Raw genomic sequence first — 19,937 nt, forward strand, 5'->3', positions numbered from 1 at the left:
TTCCCCCTTCAGGGACAGTGAGAGACAAATAATGGGCATGCACATACCTCATTATTTGCAGGGCTATATTTTTAATGGGGACCCTAAACCCCAGTTTTGGCAAAGGACTTTTCCAGCAGGATGGAATTCTGTTTTTCTCAGGACTAGACTGAATTTGGTTTTAACTGGCACCCTGAAAGTCTTTGAAATTAGTTACATACTGGTAGTGCAGTGACTGTTGTAATTTGGCAGCAGACATATGCTCAGCAAGAGATCTTGTATTGCACTGGTTTTACAGAGAATGGAAAAACAGCCCTGAAAGTAACAGAGTTATCTTCTCCGTGGCCTTGGAGTCGTGTGGGGCTCCAACCACAGCGGCTGGGGTGACGGCATCACCCCCCTGCTGATGCAGCACCCAGCTGGTCCATCGCTTCTCCCACAGCAGCAGTGGGTCAGAGAATTCCCAGTGTGAAAGTGTGTGGTCTGTGACAGGAGAAGCCTACCTAGGGAAGCACAGCAAACATAAGTGATTTATAGTGCAGGATAACTTTTGAAAGGAGATTAGGAGAAGTGAAAAGCATTATTCATTTCAGAGCATGCTCCTTATTGCCTCGGGGAGTTTGTGTATAGCTGCACCAAAGGCCTAATGAAAGCTTTACTCAGTGACTAATTTTTTTTTTCACACCTATTTCTCTCTTTATAAATATTTTTCTCCCCACCCCTCCACTTCTTCTCATTTGGTTGAACACAGCAACACCTGCTGGCAGTGGTCCGGGAGTACTGCTGGAAAGACCCACTGATCTAACTCTTCAGACCAGCTGCCATTAAGCACTGCCAAGCCATATTAATGAGCTGCCTCTATTTTTACCCCTTCCTGCCAGAAAGGGCAATTGCTCTTGGGAAAGACTGTAGCTGTTTTTTTGTTGTTGGTTTGTTGGGGTTTTTTTCTTTTTTTTTTTCTTTTTTTTTTTTTTTCTGGCTGCTTCAGAATCCAGATAATCCCTGTTCATTTCGTGAAGCTGTGATTTCTAACTTTCTTGATACCACTGATTGAGACCACATAAAGCATCGGGGTGATGCTGAGCCTACCTTGCTGGCTCACAGGCATATTCTAGTTCTCTGCTGGATCAGAGATAATTAAAGAAATGGGAATAGAAGAGAGAGGCTATTATTCCAGCAACCTGTCTCTTTATTTCCTAATTGTGGATTTTACCTTGCCATTAAAAAAAAGATGGACCAATGCCACTTCATTATTCACCTAGTGGAGATTGTGTGATTTTTCTGGCTATTTTGGAATCCCAAATTGCAGACAACAGTATTTGTGCATCTCCATTCCTGCTTTGAAGAGCAGTCACCAGAAAACACATTGGCAGAGATTTCTGTGCAAATCAGCTGGAATCTCACTCTGTTGTACCTTATTTTACTGTAATAGCAAGAAAAGACATGCCAGAAACTTATATTTAGAAGTTTGATGTTTCTACTTTTATGTAAGTCGGCCAATTAAGACCAGTCTTGCTGTTGCTGCTAGCTTTAATGCTTATGTGCTGTTTAGAGGGGCCAGTGATTTCAATCATAATTAGTGAGCTGATCAAAAAATAAAGTTCATCTGAGGATAAGAACTCGGTCTGGAGGGTTGGGTAAAGAATTGCTTTCAAGTTCTTGCCCTTTTTTAAACATTAATGGAAGACAGTTTTTGCAGGGGGGGCAGGATAAGTATGAATGTTCTGTTCTAAGAGAATCTTATATAAAAGTCAATCTGACTAACAGAAGGAAGTATGTTAATTTTCTTTCTAAACTATACCTATGTCTTCCCTCATGTCATTCATTGATCTTCTTTCTTGCCAACTCATGGAACAGTGAGCTGTTTCTTAAACAGAGATATTTTTATGCGCATGTTATTTTTATGTGTTGCCATTTTACACTTAAAAATAAAAACCAGGAGATATGAATACATAAGCCAGGTGACACAGATGATGGTATTAGTACGATGTGATATGACACAGATGTCTTCTATAATCAGAGCTTGCTCAAAGCTTTGCTTTTGGGGGAAAACCTATTTACAAAGTGGATTTTCTTGAATTTCTAGAGAGTGTGGAGTTAAATTATAACAGAAAAGGGTAGTCCAAAGAGCTGGAGTTCACACAGCTTGTTCACTTGACAAGTGATTTTTCAGTACATTACTAGAAAGGTCCTTTTTTTTTTTCCCTGAGAAACAGCTCTGCAATGTGTAAAATGTCTTGAGTGATGCTGTCTTCAAAGATATTTCCAGAGGTTATGATTAGAGTCACATCAGTGATTTAAACCACACAGGGAGGCAGCCCCAGATGACAGATCCTATTTGGTTCCAAGTAGGGTGAAAAATTTATGGCTAAACTTGGAGCAGCATTTAACATCTATAGGTGAATTAAAGCTATTATTGAAAGGTAGATTCCACTAAATTAATTTACATGCTTTTGAAGGCTTTGCTACACAAACTAATTCTGTTGTAATTGTACTTCGATCAGTGGAGTTTTATTAAGGATATTATTGAGCCAACTGCAAAATAATGGGAAATGGTTTTATTTCTCTGACAAACCATGAATTCTCTGTTCTGTCTTTCTTTTACTACAGTCAGTCAAACACTGCACACAACCGTGTAAGTACAGGCTTCTGTTATCTTTTAGCTTTTAGGGCCAATTCTCTATGCCACTGAAGTTAGCGCTGGCTCGGGGAGCAGAAGTCAGTTGAACCAAGCTTTGATTCTGAAGGTTAATATTAACCATTGGTGGCTGGGAAGAGGAGAAAGAAATTGGGCCGTAGATAGAAGCTGTTCAGATGATTATTCACTGATGTACTTCCCAAAGTAATATTGCCTGTGGATTTTAGAACGATTTACAACTCTGTTTGTAAGAGGAGGGCTGGAGCCTCAGTTAATGTAAATTGAGGGAGCTCTCCTGACTTCAGAGACTGAGTTATGTCAGTAGAAGTTATTGCATTGTATGTTATGCTATTTTATTTTATTTTAAATTTAAGTTCTATGTATTATTATCTGGGTTTTGGTTTTTCTTTTTAAAAACAGATCCCGGCTTTCATATTGTAAGAAAAATAAGAAAGGTCCAATTTCATCTTGGTTTAGCTCCCTCGATGATGGGGATACATTTTTCCTGTTATGTTTTGATTAGTTTAAATCTGCTGATGTGTGGGAGGGAATTGAATGAAGCTCATAATCTTGCCACTTTAGTTGGAGCTGAACTCAACAAGAGGTTACGCTGGCAGATCTTCCAAGGTAGTCATCATGCACAGGCCATTGGGAAAAGCTGTGGTGTCACACATGGACAAATACTCCCTCTCTGTGAGAGTGGCTAGCACAGAATTGGCATACTGAGGACACCAGCAAATGGCTTTAATAGGGTATGTTGATCATATGCGTCGTTGCTGCTTTGCCTGTTGTGAATCCCCTGTGGAGCAAATCACTGTGGAAAAGTAGATATATCCTGCAGTGAAAATGGGGAGGGGAAGCCTGACTTCTTACAGCTGTTTACTAAGAGAGTATTAGATGGGGACCCAGGAAATCTGGATTCTCTGTCTCTGCTCTTGACTGCTGAAGACAAGTACCTCAACTCCCCATCTGTAAAATGGAATCACGATCCGTTCTGAGATCCGTGTCTCAGAAACGGCAAAAAAAAAGCCCATGCCGTTTCGTGGTTTCTCATGACCCTTTTGGACCTGAATGAAGGACGCCACAAGGGTGTGCAGGTGAGGGCACAGGCACCATCTGAACTTGTCTGACAGCAAGCCACATGTTGGTGCTCCCCATGCATTCTGCTTTTCCTTGGCACCACCTTTCCTTGGTGACTTTCAGTGCTGCTTTCTGAGGCACCAGTGAGCTTCTAGGAGAAGCAGTTTCTAGCCCTGCATCACACAGGAGGGCCTGCTGGGGCCCTCGCAGGAGCAAGCTTGAGCAAATATCTGTGTCTTCACTGAAAATCTCAGTCCAGCATTTTGCCATTAGCCACCCAATTCAGAAGTTCCTTAACTTGACAGGATGTCCAGTTAAAGCTCATAATGTGTGGTAAGCTGTATTCTTACTGTCAGCATGTTGGTTATTTAAAACAATGTTCGGACTCATGTCCAACACAGGTACAGGTTACCTCTAAGGGATGGATTGGGGCTTAGTGATTATTTTCAGGGAAACATGGGAAATTACTGAGAGCATTTCACATATGGGGAGGTGAGGGGAGTAAAATAAAGTCATCATTTGTTGGTGTAATGGAGCTGTCCCCCTTCCCTCCACATAGAGACTCACATTTTAACAAGCACTAGAGATGACCTTGAGTTTCCAGGTTCAAATGTGAACCTACCTGAAGTTTTGAGAATTTATCCCAAAATTTTCCTCAAATCTGGGGTTATAACACTTGAGATTTGACTTGGTAGCACTGAGGTTAAACATTTGGAACGGATACGGGATCCTCAAATCTGGATTTAATTCACTAATCCACTTCCGTTAATTTTTCTCATGTGACTTCACGTTTTATGGCAGAAATTTTATACTTGTAGTTCAGTGCAGGTGGGAGGTATAACACATAGGCAGTTAAATACCTACTTGCCTGGTGGCTGCCTACAGACAATGCTCGTGAACAATAAGGTTTAAGCCTGTTTATCAGTGAGCACAAAATTGTACCTGCCAAGCTTAGTGGTCCTGTAGAAGTGTTTTTAAAGTGAGCTTTATGACACCCAGTAACAGTTGGGGTAACAGAGGGTTGATAGGCAGCAGTGATGGCCAGTTGCCTAGAATATCAGTTCCTCTTCAATAACTTTTGTGTGCCAACTATGAACTTATAAACAGTTATTTTCTTTATTCATTGTCTGCTTATTGGTGTCGTGCCCTCATGGTGACTCCTGCTAAAAGGGGTGACATAAGGTAGCTCAGAATAAAGTTTTTGTGTGCAAACAGGCCTCATCTGTGTGTCTATGCACACATTTTTTAATTGCTCCTTTGAAGCTGCCCATTCAGGGACAGTAACCAAGCATCTCGGAAGTATAAAACCAACAAAGAAGTGTTCAGATGTTTCTCAGGAAGCAGATTCCTTTTTCTTTTATTTTCTTTTTTTTTGGGGGGGGGGGAGGGAGGGGGTTAATTCTGATTCTTTTTTTCTCCCCCCTTAAACTGAATTTATCTCATGTGATCAGAGCCAAATACCAGTTCTGAACAATAATGTAATCTGCTTGCTCACGGAAGAGGTGCAGCAGGGACATCCATAGCACAACATTCCTCACCCACGTTCTTGCGTTCACACAGGCTAGCTTATACCCTTGGTCCAGCAAGTTCTTGGGATGCTCAGCAGAGCTGCCTGCTGTAGTGTCTTGCTTTGAGTGGTAGCTGAACTGAAAGAAGTGAATCCTTTCGTACAAATCTGCTAATAGCCAATCTGGAAGTGACATTCAGGGAAGTATTCCCAAAGGGTATCTGCAGTCTAGGGGGAGAGAGGTCTTGGAGGTATCATTTGGAGGTGACAAAACTTATAAATTTAATGAGCAGTGGCAGTCAAAACAGCCAAGATATGTTAGGTGTTGTGAGGAAGAGTGTGAGAGCAAGACAGAGGGCACCATTTTGTCATGATATTAAGCACTAGAGCACTCAGAAGGTGGGTGTTGTGTGCAGTTCTGGTCTCTACTTCTCAAGAAGGATGTAATAGAGTTAGAGAAGAGCCACTAAAATGATTAAGGTTGTGGAGCAGCTGCTTCATAAGAAGAACTTGAAAGACAGCTGGGAGAAATGAAGACTCTGAGAAGATGTGCTTGAGATTTAGGAAAGGATTTAGAAAATCATGAAGATGGCAGATAAGGTGAATGCCAAACTGTTATCCACCAAATCCTGCAGTACTAGGGGGAACTCGTTGAAACTAGTAGAAGATTTAAAACAGATACAGTGCTTACACAATGGAGAGTGAGCTTCTGGGATTTGTTGCCACAGGAGGCTGTGGAGGCAGACAGTATCAGAAGACTCAAAAAGGTTCATAAAAAACTACCAGAGGGAATAGGCAGGGACGTATCCTTTAACATCCCTAATACAAAAATTGCGATGCTGGGGAGTTTGAAGGGATAGGCCTGCGGAAAGCGGCCAGGCTCACATTCTCTCTCCAAATAACATCTACTGTTGCCACTGTTGGGATAAGAAAATGGGGTTAGATGGACCACCAGCAGGACCGCAGGGAGTTTCTCATGTCCTTACATGGTAGTGAGGCACTCATATCTCTGTGCCATGGAAAGAAGAAGAAAGCTCCTGAAGGTGATTCAGAGCGAGACCTAACTGTTCCTGCCCTGAATCACCCTCAGAAAAGCCTATCTCTTGCCACTAATTTCAAAGGAAATCTACCCTAGACAAAAGTTAGTCTTGTGAATAACCATGTTAGTCACAGTTGACACAGGTTGGGTTTCAATTTCTGAGCTAGAACTGCAAAAAGGATCATATATAAAAACTCAATCCAGACCTTTCACAGTCATTTTGCTGAGTGTTTTTAAGAGCAAGAACACTGTATCAGATTATTGGTTAGCTTTGATCACAGGCAATTGGAAACATTTCTTCAGCCAGTGATGTTGAAGCAGTGCGTCAAGCTCTGGTTAAGATGAAAAGTTAAGAAAACATCTTTTGTATACGTTAAGACTGCTTTCTCACAGTCTCAAAGCTGAATCACTGGGAAAGACTGCCTCTGCTGTCTAGCTGCAAAGCTGTTCGGAATTGCCCAGGTATGGCTGGATGTCCTAACATTTATGGGAAGCCTGCTGCATGTCACCATCTGGAAGTGGAAACAGGCTGTGAGGCTGGAATTGAAGGACAACATCTGACTCAGAAAGCAGGGAGAAAGTCAGGAGGTGATTCTTTTGTGTACAGCTGCCGCAGTAGCTTCCTTCGAGCACTCCCAACTCATAGAAATGAAGTAAATTCTTAAGTGACACTGGCACTCGATTACCTGATCTCTACATACAATGAGCTATTTAGACAAGCAGATACAGACATTTTTGGACATACATGACTAGAGTTACAGATGTTGGGAGACATTTTTAGGTCTTTGCTGGAAATCTGAAAAAATAATACAAGTTGTTCTCAAGCATATTCTGAAATTCAAGAATAGGCTAAAATACAGTAAGAACTGCACAGAAACTGAACTTGCCTTTTAAATGTGTTATATGAAGTTAAGTATAAGGGATAAAATAACCAATCACTGATGGCATGAATATTTGGTATTCAGGGAGTATGTAGATCTTTTCAGAAATCAACTGATTAATCACCACTATATCCTTGAAATAGGTATGTGTCTTTTCTAACTCAGAATATTCAAGGTGGGAGCTTGCTCACAGTGCTTAATTCGCTGTCCAGGGCTACCAAAGCTGTCTGTGCTCAGGATGGAAATGGGAATCTGCCATGGTTCCCAGGCTTTTCTGGCTACTTGCTAAAATACTTTGCTACCTACTTATGAACTGTTAGACCATTCTAAACTGCACAAAGCTGACAACAGAAAATGTTTAGGATAAGTTAACTGGTCTGTGGTTGAACACTTCAGTATCTGTAGTACTCCTCAGCTCATCTTCTGGCTGACTTTCCAGATATTAGCACTGGGACCATTATTCACTGATTCAGTTTAAAAAATTCTTTTTGTTTCCCTCACAAGATGTCTTTGTGAAAATGAGAAGCACAGTGTTATTAGAGTTTGGACAAGTAAATGGTTAGCTTGCACACTCTATCTTTTTTTTAATTAGTGTTCAAAAAGGGCATTCAAATTGTTCCAGCTCAAAGAAGTTTTTAGTAATGTAATGTCAAACCTCTGCAATTTCCATTTGGAACTGTTTTCTTAGTCCTTGTGGGACAGAGAAGTCGAAAGTAGTCTCATATGCCCTTTTTATTATCAGTGCAAATGCTGTCCACCTAACATGAAAAAGTTAACTTGATAGAAAGAGTCCAAAGTATCTGACCTTCTCTTGGGGCACCTCATAGTTATACTCAGGGCCACACAATGCAAGGGCTGTTACTCTACAGGGGTAAGAATTCAATTTACACTGGCAGTGCTTTCACAAGAGCATTTCAGTTCAGTTGGTAAATATTTCCAGGTGGCCAAGTCTAATTTTAGGGAGGGCAAATTTGCAAAGGTTAAATAGCAAGCGGGATTGCTATAAGTCTCTATCAATTTGAAGGAAAGAAAATGTAATTAAACACAGCATTCTTCCAGAGATTAACCAGAGGCTCAGCGTTCTGTATTTCATGTCTAACTTTTCTGTGTTGTTGCTGTGAAAATCCATGCCCCAAAGATGCAGAAGTTGTTTTTGCAACAATATTCTGGAATTAGCAATGAGGAAAAAAATTGTTACAATACCAGCAGATGAGGCAGAAAATGGGGATTGTGCAGCTTTGTGTTGGAAAGGCGAGTGGGGTAGGTTTTGATCAGTTTTGAGTTTGCATGTGCATGCGTTTAACATATAAAGTCAAAAGGTTGCTGTAGGCCAACTGAAACATCTTGCAACTGTGAAAGGAAGTGGAAGAGTTAAAATGGTGGCTCCTATTCAAAAGTTCCACCAGAAGCGTCCTTCCAGTTTCAAGGGCCCTTTGTGCCGTCAGATGCTGTTAGCCCCTTGTTAGTCATTGCTACAGAAAAAAATCCTCCACAACACACAACTAAGTCTGGTCAGTTTGCTCAGCTGCTGTTGATGTCACCCCTTGCCCACTAAGAGTAAGTTACTGTAATAATCCTTCCCTTTTATTAATCATAACTTTGCAGAAAGTGAGACCTGGGTGACATCACTGTTGAAGGAAGAGGACTGGCAAACTCATGCTCAGCTTTAGTCAGCTCTGCTATAACATCTCTTGCATGTCATATGAAAATAATTACCAGCTCTCACTTTCCATGTCTGACCAATCATCCCCTTTTTTCCACTTTATGAGACCACAGGCCTTTGCCTATTTCAGACACCTGCTAAAGGTGTAATCTATTTAGAGATGAAAGAGAATATCTTTAACTGGAAGCTGGGGCATTCCAGGGGATCCTCATAGGATGAAGTCACCTGCCATAATAAAACATTAGCAGTATTTATTATAGTGAAAACGTTATCTTCCATAGTATAACATGTTAAAGTACTTCAGATACAGGCTGTCATCCTGCTCAGAATATGAGTTCAGTATTGGCACATTCCACTATGTATTTTCTGCTCTGCTTTTGTTTTGGATAACAAAAAATGTTTGTCTGCTTGTATCTATCTGCCTAAAAAGGCAAATAAGCCAAATTCCAAGGGCATTTTTTTAATTGTTGATTTTTTTGAAGGATATTTAATTAGTTATTTGCTAAGAAGCCAATGTCTTTCTAGTCTTGCTGACCTATTGCATAAGACCAAGGAAGAGACCTTGTCTTTTAACTCCATATTTCAGTAATATTGACGTCAAAATATACCTTCTTAGTTCAAGAGAAGTGCAGTTGAGATGAGAAATTTAGACAATAAGTGAGGGTCATTTCATTAAAGCAAGTGACTTATTCACATCAGGGAGGACTTCGAGTTAGACAGCCTTCATCTCTTAAGGGCCTTTGTCTACTTTGGTGGGGGGGGGGGGAGAGGGGGGCTCCATATTATCTGTTAAATGGGTACATTTCTTTTTGTACAGAATAGATTATTGGAGATATTGGTCACAAATATATACCCTTTTCTCTAAATATCTAACTTTATTGCAATCAATAGCAAAACTCTCTTGACTTCAGCTAAACTGAAGTAAGTCTTGGGTTGTGCTTGCTACAGTCAGTAGTCATTTCTGGCTTTTCAGTTTTGTGGTGTTTAGATAATTTATGGTCTCTCTCCCTTTCCAAGTAGGCTGGGTAGTTCCTCAAGAAAACATCACAACATGATATAACTGCAGAATAATAGATTTAACATCTTATGATCCAACATCACCTCACCACAAGATAAAAGATGTAGAATTTCACTCACTGATACCAGCATTCACGTCTCTACAACGGGACCAAGTGCTGATATTCACTCTTCATGTATCCACTCTTGATAACAAAGATCCTAAGGATCAGGTTCATAAGCATAAAAAGTTCCTAAATTCTCATCAAAATAATTAGTTGAATATGAATAGAACAGAGAATGTGATGGAATTCTTGGTAAATTACTTATGTGAATAACTGCCATTAGTAGTAGGCAAATGCACTTTAGTTCCAGTTTAAATTTAGCTAGTATCGGCATCCAGCTACTCTACACGGTCATGTGTTTGTATGCTACTTAGAGATGCTTTTACTGTCTGATACCTTCTGTTACTGTAGGGATTTGGAAACTGTCATTAAAATTACATGTTAACATTCTCTTTGGAAGGTTAATTCTTTGAGCTTCATAAGTTTATCAACACTCTTCCCAGGGTCTTTCTTGCCTCTTTCCTGAAACCTTTCTGATTTTGTGCCCCTGATTCAAAACCTCAGTTTGGTTTTTGTTTCTTTGAAGTGTAGTTTCACAGACTGAGGGAACAGCAGTTTCTTATTCCTTTGCAAGGCAATACAAAAAGCTTTGCTTATTTAATTTATTAAATAAATTAAAGCTCCTGATTTTATTCCCCAGGCTAAAATGCCACATCCTGTGAGTATGACATGTATTCACTGTTCAAAGAAGTATTGCACTTGTCTCCACAGTACTAAGAGACCTTCAGTGCATTTAAGCAGAATATAATGAAATTGGTTCAGCATGTAAGACAGGTGTCAGATTTTCATTATCTTTAGCCACTGCCAGTAATGATTTCATATTATATGCCATGTTATGTATTCAAATTGCTATGCTAAGTAACGATGGATGGTTTGGTGGAATTAAAATGAATTTCCCTATTCTATGCAGTTCCTCATGGATAGTTGTTTGTCAACTAGCTGTTAGCTAGATACAAACTCACTTATGTCTCCGATGTAGATTTTACCACATTGATTTTGAATTCCAAATTCTCACTGGTATTCCCTGAAACCAGATTGCTGTTCTTTGTATTTTCACTCTTTTTTTTTTTTTACTGAAGGAATCCAGAATCAATTATTTTGCCCTGTTCAATGTCTTAAGTGCTCAACGTGCAATAACTATTCTCATCCTATGTGTTTTAAATTCAGGAAAAGGTAGTTAGACTTAACTGAATCTCTAAGAATCAGATAGAGAGTGGTGAATCTAAGGGTGGTTTTTTTTTAATAATCTGAATTTTCTCTTTATTTTATAAATATTAAAACCCAACAGTTGGGTGAGAAGAGAGCAATGAAGTCAACTCCTTTAAAATGGCTTGGAAAAATGCATTTGACTTGGGAATGGTTAACATAAATACATATGGTGAACAACATCTGTAGTTATTGCCAAACTAGGAAGTAATCCATTATAAAACATGTATTCAGTCTCCCGTATTCTTTCTTATAGAAAAAATACAGAAAAATATTTATTGTGCACATTTACCCTTCTTCTGTCATTATTGCTGACAGAAAAATTCCAAATAGAATTTGACCTCATGTTGCTGACCTTCCTTTTCTGCCTGATTTATAAACTAGTTGGGACAAGAAGGTTTGGGGTTCTTTTTTGCAATTAACACTTATTGATCCTGAAGTTTCATTAATACTTTTAGCTTCCCTTATCAATTATTTGCATTCCTCTGTGTCTAATTTATATTCATTGAAATAGCATTCTGTTCCAAGATTTCAGCAGAATCTATGGCTTTAATAGGTACTAAGGGCTTTAGGGACAAAAGAAAATCCTATCACTGAAGAACTCCTATAGAATAAGACAATCTAGAGAAACACACATTGCTAAAGATAAGGACCACTTAAGCTGATGTCAGCTGATCATGCTTAATCTTCCAGTCCCTTAGGTTAACCATAAGTTGCCACAATATTTATATGTCATTCCTTCTCAAGCTTGTTTCATATTTAATATCATGTTATTTGTCATATATACCATTTTGCCTAATTTTGTACTCCAGCATACCTTGAAATATGCTATAATCTTTCAAAAGTACTTGGCCATGTCAAGATTGGACAGTGTTATTGGAAGAACGCAAGGAACTTGCACTGCTACTATACGTAATGTACTTTGTTCTGTGCAGAAAGGGGATTTTGGTCTCCAGGCCATTAATCTGGCACCTTTTATGAACATTAAATTCAAAGCCAAAAAATTTTAGCCTAGGAAATAAAGAATTCTGTATCCATTTCAAATCTCAAGGAAAATACAGTCAATAAGAAGTTAATTGCCCAGTTCAGAATTTGGCTTGAATTCCTTAACACGCTTATTCATAAAATTCAATGTGCCTAGATTTGATAACTTGCCCCTGTATGACCACACTGCAGTGTTTGCATTTTTACATGATAATATACCTGAATGTGTATTAGCATCATGCTCTGGATATAATGCACCACCAATCTCAAGTTGTAAGAAATCTTAATTTCTGCAATATTTGCTTGATTGAGTTTCTGTATGTTCATATGATTACATCTACATACATGTATATACTTGAATAGATGAGTATGGGGGGGGGTTCTGTGTGAAGCCAAGTGCTTCACCAGCCGAAAGTTAGGAAACAACAGAGAAGAGGTGAACTTCTCAGGCGTGTCTATGTGGATTGTCCTGTGGGTTGGGGATGGCAAGACAATTTATGTTTATTAAGCACAGTTTTTTTGGCCTGTATATGCACCATAAAAGCTGTATCTCATTCCCTCAGACCAAAGAGCAAGGGCAGGGTTAGTGCCCCAATAACAGACTTCCTAATGGTTGTTATACTAGGGCAGAGCAGTAAGAAACATCGCATTATAGCATTCAAGTAGATAAGGTCCACTATTGATTTCTTAATTTCATTTAGTCATCTTATATAGTTACAGATGGCTGAGACTGCCTTTTTCATATTAAGGTGTACCAGGCAAGTACGGCAGCCATCAGATGTATGGTGTCTTGCTAAATGTTTTCTCATTACTTTTCTTGTGAAAGCCTCCCTTCTTAAGGGCTTTGCATCATCTTTCAGTTTCAGCCTCTGACATTCATTGAAGAGTATTTTTTGAGGGAGAGGCTCTTGTGGACTGTCTTCTCCTGAGATTCTTGTTTGAGAACAGGTGTCTGCTCTTCTTGAAACTAGTCTCTCTTTCTGCACTACAAGTCAGAGATTGCACAGTAAGAAGGTCATGCTTCCTAGAGCGCTCAGGGTGATCCAGGCTGTTACAACTCATGGCACCTCTGGCAGAAAAACCTGCACTGGAAAGACTAAACACTTGTCACCATCCCTCTTGGCAGTCAAGAAGAGGTCAAGGAACTTCTGAGTTTATCACAGGCATTGATTCTAAGCATGCCTGTCAGCATAGGTCTGTGAGATCCATCAGCTGTGGTCACATACCACGTATTTCCATTTCAGTGATTGCGTGCTCAGCGCCATCAAATGCGGCATGTTCAGTACTGTATAATAGATAGACAACTCCTCCAACTGCTAAACTGACCATCTCAGTCCTGTCTCTTTCAGAGCAGAGTTTTCTAACTCTGGTGCATTTGCAATGCTTGCCAAGCTGGGTATCATTCCTAACTGTTATCTTTGTTCTTGGATACTTCTTCTTTGTATCTACAATTTAAAGTCTTCTTTGATGACAGCTCAGATCACCAGTAATATAAATATCATTGTAACCATTATCTCTGTTCTTTTTAGCTGCCTTTCAACATTCAGTTTTGTTTTGGGGTGTTGTTTTTTTTGTTGTTGTTGTTGTTTTGTGTTGTTTTTTTTCTAGCAGTCCTTTGTTTTAGTCCTAACTATTCACAGATCCCATTTTCAACCATCATTGCATCATATTCTCCTGGAGTTCCTAAAGACTTTAATTAAAATGTCATCTCTTCCAGACTTTGTTCCTGAGAAATCACTGGGAAAGAAGTTCTACTCATCATAGAGGGGAAAATTTGGAAGTACGGAAAATTCTCCATACTCTGTTCTGGGACATGACTGATCTTTAAAACACAATTCCTCTTAAAGTTCCTAGTAATTTCTGTTGTAGCACCATACCAAATGCTTTACTGAAATACAAACTGTCTTACATTTCTAAGAAATTTCTGTTAATATCAAAGGAAGATGTGGATGTTCTTGCACAAAGTATCTCTGATGAAGCCCTGTCCACTTTTTACCTGTTCATTTCTCACCTGCATGTAGCCTCCTGCTCTCAATTCTTCTTTCCTTTAAAGTATTCCTGAGATCAGGCAAATGCCCTTTTTTGCCTGGATCACACTTCCCTCTGTTATCTCTGGGTGCCACGTTCAAAATTTGCCAGTAATACAGTGCTTGACAGCTTTACTAACAGATTGTTACCAGGCTTACTGTTTAACAGGCCAATTTAAAAAATAAAGTAAAAATGGGGTGTGAGTTACCTTGTGATTTGAGCTAAGCAGTTTCAGTTTGTTTTTTGCTTTATATGTGCCCATTACAAATTTGCATGTGCATTCGCTCTGTAACCTTGCCCTTTATGCTCAACAGCAACTGAGGCAACATACACAGTTCATTTTTGAAGCTGTATCCTGCGTCCTATCTCACCCTTTCTGCACAACGAATAATTCTTGTTATTTTATTATTTGTATTGAACAAAGGATCTTTTGCTATTTGCTTTAAGAAAAGTCAGGAAATCCATGAAGTTCATGTGACCCAATGTAACTCAATGCCACTCAATGCAGTAAATGGCAATTTTTGCTCTTCTTAGTCTCCAAACTGCAGTCTCACTCACGCACACTTAGTTCCTTTTCTATAAAAGTGTCTCTACATAATTCTAGTTTTCTCATGGTATCTTTGTCCACTCAGTTAGGTCTGGAGCCTTTGCCATTTGTCTTTTATGGAATACGGGTCCATGGTTAAAGAAAAGTAGATTTTGTGTCTATTAAAGTCCTGGGGATTGGCAGAGAAGGACAAGGCATGAAAGCTGTGAGAATTTTTTAAGATTTCCCAAGCTGCAACAGAGCAAAAATCAAACTGAAAGTTCAAAAAAAATGAAGCTGTGGATAAAACAGTCACTTTGTGGCATTTCCTACTTCAACAATTTATTTTTTTTTCCTAAATGTTCATACTATTATTATTTGACAATGTCATTTGAAAAGTCTTTCAAGCCCCATTTTCAATTTTTGAATGATTGGCACTTCTTCTAGGACAGAAATTGCAGCTACTTTTCTTATCTTTGTTTCCCAGTAAAGATATTCAGGAAAACTGCCCTTTTCTACTAAGCTTCAGTTTAGACAAATCAACATTCTTGTCTGGAAAAAACCTGCATATGATCAAAAATTTTCCATCCAAATAATTTCATCTGAGTTTTATTCTCCAGAGCTGCATTATAATGCAATGTCATATTAAGCCTCTACCTTCTGTCACTTGGCTGTCCCTCTTATTTGACAAGATGCAAGTTCATTATATGCTGTAGTATTCTTACTCTGAGGACTTAATCATACAAGCTAAGGTATAAAAAATGTAGCAATTTGCCTCCTGGCAGTCTTCCTATTCTGTATTGTATTCAGTTAAAGTGATATGGATTATTTATTTTTATATATATTTATGTGTATTTTATAATCTTATTATGATATTTCATCAGCATTAGATGAATGGTATTTGTGTGAATGGAAGAGGCTGATGAAGACAGGGTTCTTTATTTTGTCAGAACATGCACCAGTATGTCAGAAGCTGAAAGGGTTAATACTGGGATAGAGATTTTGGGAAATATTTGCTTATTTGGGAAATAAGCAAGGCCAAACTTCTGGCCAGATGCAGTTATTAAGGTTCCCAGTTTAAAGATGCTTTCTACAAATGACCCTCTTCAGTCTTTGACCAGTTCTTACTTGACAGTCACAACCTGCTGATCCAACTTTCCATCAGAGTTCTTACCTGCATGGCATCCTTCCCAAGGCCTTCCTGCAGAGCAAAGGTGTGATATTTAGAAGTTGTCACCCTTCACTTCTGAGTTAATGGCAACCAACTACTGGGAAAAAGATTGTGCCATCAGTGAAGCGCATAATGCTGTCTCATTTGTGATGGTAGAAGGATCAGGTGGCTTCAAAACTGAATAACTTCCACAAGTCTGAATGGTATTCTAACTCTTGTCTGCTTAGTTTCACCTTTTCCTCTGTAGACAAAAAGGTATGTGTACCTCAGTGAAATCTAAAACGTGTCCGTTCTTTGCATGTTCCGTAGGTAGTGACAAACAGTGCGGAAGTTCTTGCCTAGTGTGGAATCAGCATGCCTTACTGGTTGTGAACTGTTGTGCAGTATATGAGGTTCTTCTTTCCAGACCTTCCAGTGGAAGCTGTAAGTCTCCTGAGAACAGCAGCTTAGCAGATAGAGTGCCCTTCTTTTTACTGTTGTTCAGCTCCTAAATAAAATTCATTTATGGCTCTTGTTTCTTTCCAAGTAATTTGTATCTTGAAACCTAAGACCACTAACTCATAATTTGCACATTTCTGGTCAGGAAAGTCTTGAATATGAACTCTCACAGAGGCTGAATTATCTCTAGCCTCTTGAGAAACAGTCCCCCCCAGGTCACTATTGAGGTCATTATTAGAGTGTTTTCTAAATGCTCGTTGGTATTTGGAGTTTATTGTTTGCTTGTTCTTGGGGGATTTAACCCTGCAAACTGCTGGGCACTTCTGATAGATACTGAGCACCATCAGCTTTCATTTGGATTAAGATAAAATTGAGGACACTACTCAATCTGTCTTGAAAAAATTCAGTATTTTGTAAGATTGAACCTTGACCACCCTTTTTTCTTTTTTTTTTCTCCCTCTTTACAGTCCCTGAAGAATCTTGACTTTAATTACAAAAATTCTGCTGAAGTTCAGGCAGAATGAACCCTAGTATATGCCAGTGGTATTTATAACTGGCCGTCAACGGAGTATTGAATTGCTGAATCTGGGGTTTTAATAGCTTTTTCTAGATCAGTACAAAAATATTATTTAAATCCCATGTAATGTAAATGTAATTAAAATATACTTCTAATGCAAGAGAGTGCATGCAGAAATTGTTGGATATCTCTCCTGTACTTAGAGGGGGCAAAAAAAAGACATTGGGCTTAGGAGCTCTTTTTAAAGTCTAGTGAGGGCTTAACATTTCTCTATACACTCCTTGAAATTAGAGATAACCAAATGATGAGATAAGTGGATAGCTCTTTTTTTTGTTGTTTTTAATTCAGTGAAGGCCTCCCAGTGCATATTCCTGTTGGAGTTGATGAATAGCTCCTTTGGGATACTGTAAGCTCCACTCAGTGTATTTATGGAATACCTTCCATTTACACAGACCCCATTTTTCTTGATCAGCCCATAAGGATCAGGGCAGAGAAAAAGAAGCAGTGGGATTTTTTTTTCCTTTTTCACTTCTAGACAGTTGTTTTATGCTCTGTTTTATGATTGTGGCAAAACTGAAGCTGCTGGGATTCAGCCTGGCCTTAACCCTGAAAGATAACATCCTCCCAAACCCTAAAGCCATCCAGTTAAAGGGTCCATTAGCCGTTGCTTTTCCCTTTTAGATGAAACAGTCACACTGTGTAAAAGAAGACTTACTGGGAATTAATAGAAAGAAAGGCCTCCTTTCAGCCCAGCCCAAAAAACAGCAGCACAAATTTTGATGCACTGTCTTTTTCAGCTGTAGCTCTAACATAGTCTCAAATGCCTCTCATCTTTTCTTTACAAGGCGACCAGCAGCAGATCAGTGCACTGCAATGCCACCGTTTAATCTCTGTAATACATACTGAGGTTGTGTGAGTTGACCTAGGGTTGCACTTCTCCCGCATGGGCTTCTCTAGCTTTTCAGACCTGCTTGATGGCTGAAATACAGTGGCTGTAGTACTATTGGTGAGAGGGGGCATGAATTACAGGTAGTAACACATGGTCCATAATGAACTCCTCTCCTGTAAGCAGTGGGAGGTGAATCTGATTCACACACTCAAAGCTAAATAGATTTCAAGTTTTGAGGTAAAGAAGAAATCTTCATCTGGGTCATGGTAATGGATGATGGGATTTTTTTGTTTGTTTTGCCTTCTTGCAGCAAAACTCATTCTTTAAGTCTTTAAATCGTTGTACCCTAAAATGATGGTTGCCCCCAGTACTCAGATGCTGATGATGCTTGATGCTGTGTTCCTTCTATGGCACATTACAGTTCTGGATGCTCATTGTTATTCATCATCATTCTTAATGGTGCTGCATAGGAACTGTTTCATAGCCTGTGACATGTGGAGTAGATGTTCTATGCACTGTTTGCAATTAAACATCTAATTCATAGTAGCCTGCAGTGCAAAGAACGGCTCACAGATGGTTCCAGATGGTCCTTTCCAGTTCTGTGTTCTCACGTTTCTATTACACTTAAAGGGTAGCAGCAGCAAAAGGTAACTGGCAATCTCTGTAACTTCTCTGCCTTGGATTTACAATGCTTTTTTATCTCCATTTCCTTTGAAAGAAGGAAAATTGTTACTAGAAATGCAAAAATGAAGATTGAAAAACAAGGTTAAAAGAAATAGTATGAGAAATCATTTTGCTGTAGTTGGTGAGAAGGCTCTCACTGCTGTATATATATCATTTTGCTTTAAATAGCACTGCTTTGCTCCAACTACCAAACCAAGAGCTCACCAAATGTTTTCATTCTTCAAACAGCATGTAAGATTAACGTATTGCTTCTTCTCTGGCACTGGTAGATCTAAATTGCATTACAAGGAAGTATCAGCATTTTCCAAAACTGTACAGATGTGTGTCTATATCTATGTCTTTATCTGTACCTATATCTTGCTAATAACTTGCATATGAAATGCTCCATATCTTGCAAAACAGACATATGACACTTTAGCTGCTGCGTAAATACTCCACACTGACGTTCCCACATGCTTTACGTAACATACACGCATGCTCTAATGCGGAGGAATGAAGCAACCTGGTAGCAAGAACCCTCAGACCAAAGGGGGGTACTGAAATGCAGAAGTGGGAGAGCAACAGATCTGTGACAGGAAAGGTCCCAGACCTTCTCTGCAGCGAGTAACTGGTGCACAATTACCACAGTAATCCATCAGCTGAGCGTACAGCTTGTCCATGTCTGACAGGCACACACAAAATATATCCTAGTTAGCAAGGCCAGGGTAGTACTGAAGAGCTCACTTTCCACGAACTGCGTAACATTGAGTTTCATGCTCCTTTAGTCATTAGTTACAGGGATAAGGATCCAATTAAGACCATCTATGTTTGGAAGCTCCCACTTTGGGAAATTTTTATGTCTATGTTTCTGGGACTGTGCCTGTAGTTGTGACTCCTTGTATTAGAGTTGGGGCTGAACAAAACTCTAAATCCAGAATTAGGGAGACACAGGGTGGAATTTTGTAGCTCAGGCCCATCTCTGCTGTAAGAGGTTGTGTGGCTGTGGATGAATGGTGGTGTTTATTGGTGTCCACACAAGCAATGGTGTAACTAAGATTTTGAAACAAGAGTGATGAGGTGGCAATAGGACCAGTCTTGTGCTTCTGCTGCACCAGAATTCCCTTTTGATTTAAAGGCTCTACTAGTGTCACTCCAACATATTTTAAAATGAGAATATCCTGTGTGCCAGCACTTCAAAGGAAAATCTCTAGCCATGGGATTAAAAGCCAGCCAACCTTGTAATTTACCTGTTTCAACTACACCAGCATCTCAGAGCTGAGAAAGAGAGCATAAATCATGAGACAGTTTACTCCAGCAATGTATGGCAAATGAGGGGCTGTAGCAGTGCTTTCAAGATTAACTGGTTTTTCCCTGAAGAGTGAATATTCTCGACCAAATCAGTGCCCCAGACCTGTTCCTCGAGGCATTTTAGAAAAGGTAAATTTGACTTGCTAAGGTATAAACTCATTTTCAGTGTTTCAGCTTGCAGGAGGACTCAGGTGGAGATAAAACATCATAATTTCTTCTCAATTTGAATAAGTAATGGGGAAAGAAGCTTTAATCTCACATCTTTTTTTCTGCCATGGATTCCATACACTGGATTTGTT

General features: G+C 39.3%; 2 long non-coding RNA genes across 6 annotated transcripts in view; both read left to right on the plus strand.

Moving 5' to 3' along the window:
* The window catches only part of LOC133223845 (uncharacterized), a 20,636-nt gene extending 6,290 nt beyond the window's left edge, over window positions 1-14,346 (plus strand). The window contains exon 2 of the long non-coding RNA XR_009728706.1: window positions 13,816-14,346. This is a non-coding gene — a long non-coding RNA (uncharacterized LOC133223845). The remainder of the gene's footprint in view (window positions 1-13,815) is intronic.
* The window catches only part of LOC133223842 (uncharacterized), a 487,088-nt gene that overhangs the window by 182,611 nt on the left and 284,540 nt on the right, over window positions 1-19,937 (plus strand). The gene's annotated exons all lie outside the window — the stretch shown is intronic.

Source organism: Neopsephotus bourkii, unplaced genomic scaffold, assembly GCF_033783945.1.
Source record: "Neopsephotus bourkii isolate Nb327-2 ecotype Australia unplaced genomic scaffold, CSIRO-AGI_Nbou_v1 NB_1655, whole genome shotgun sequence".
Classification (NCBI taxonomy): Eukaryota; Metazoa; Chordata; class Aves; order Psittaciformes; family Psittacidae; genus Neopsephotus; species Neopsephotus bourkii.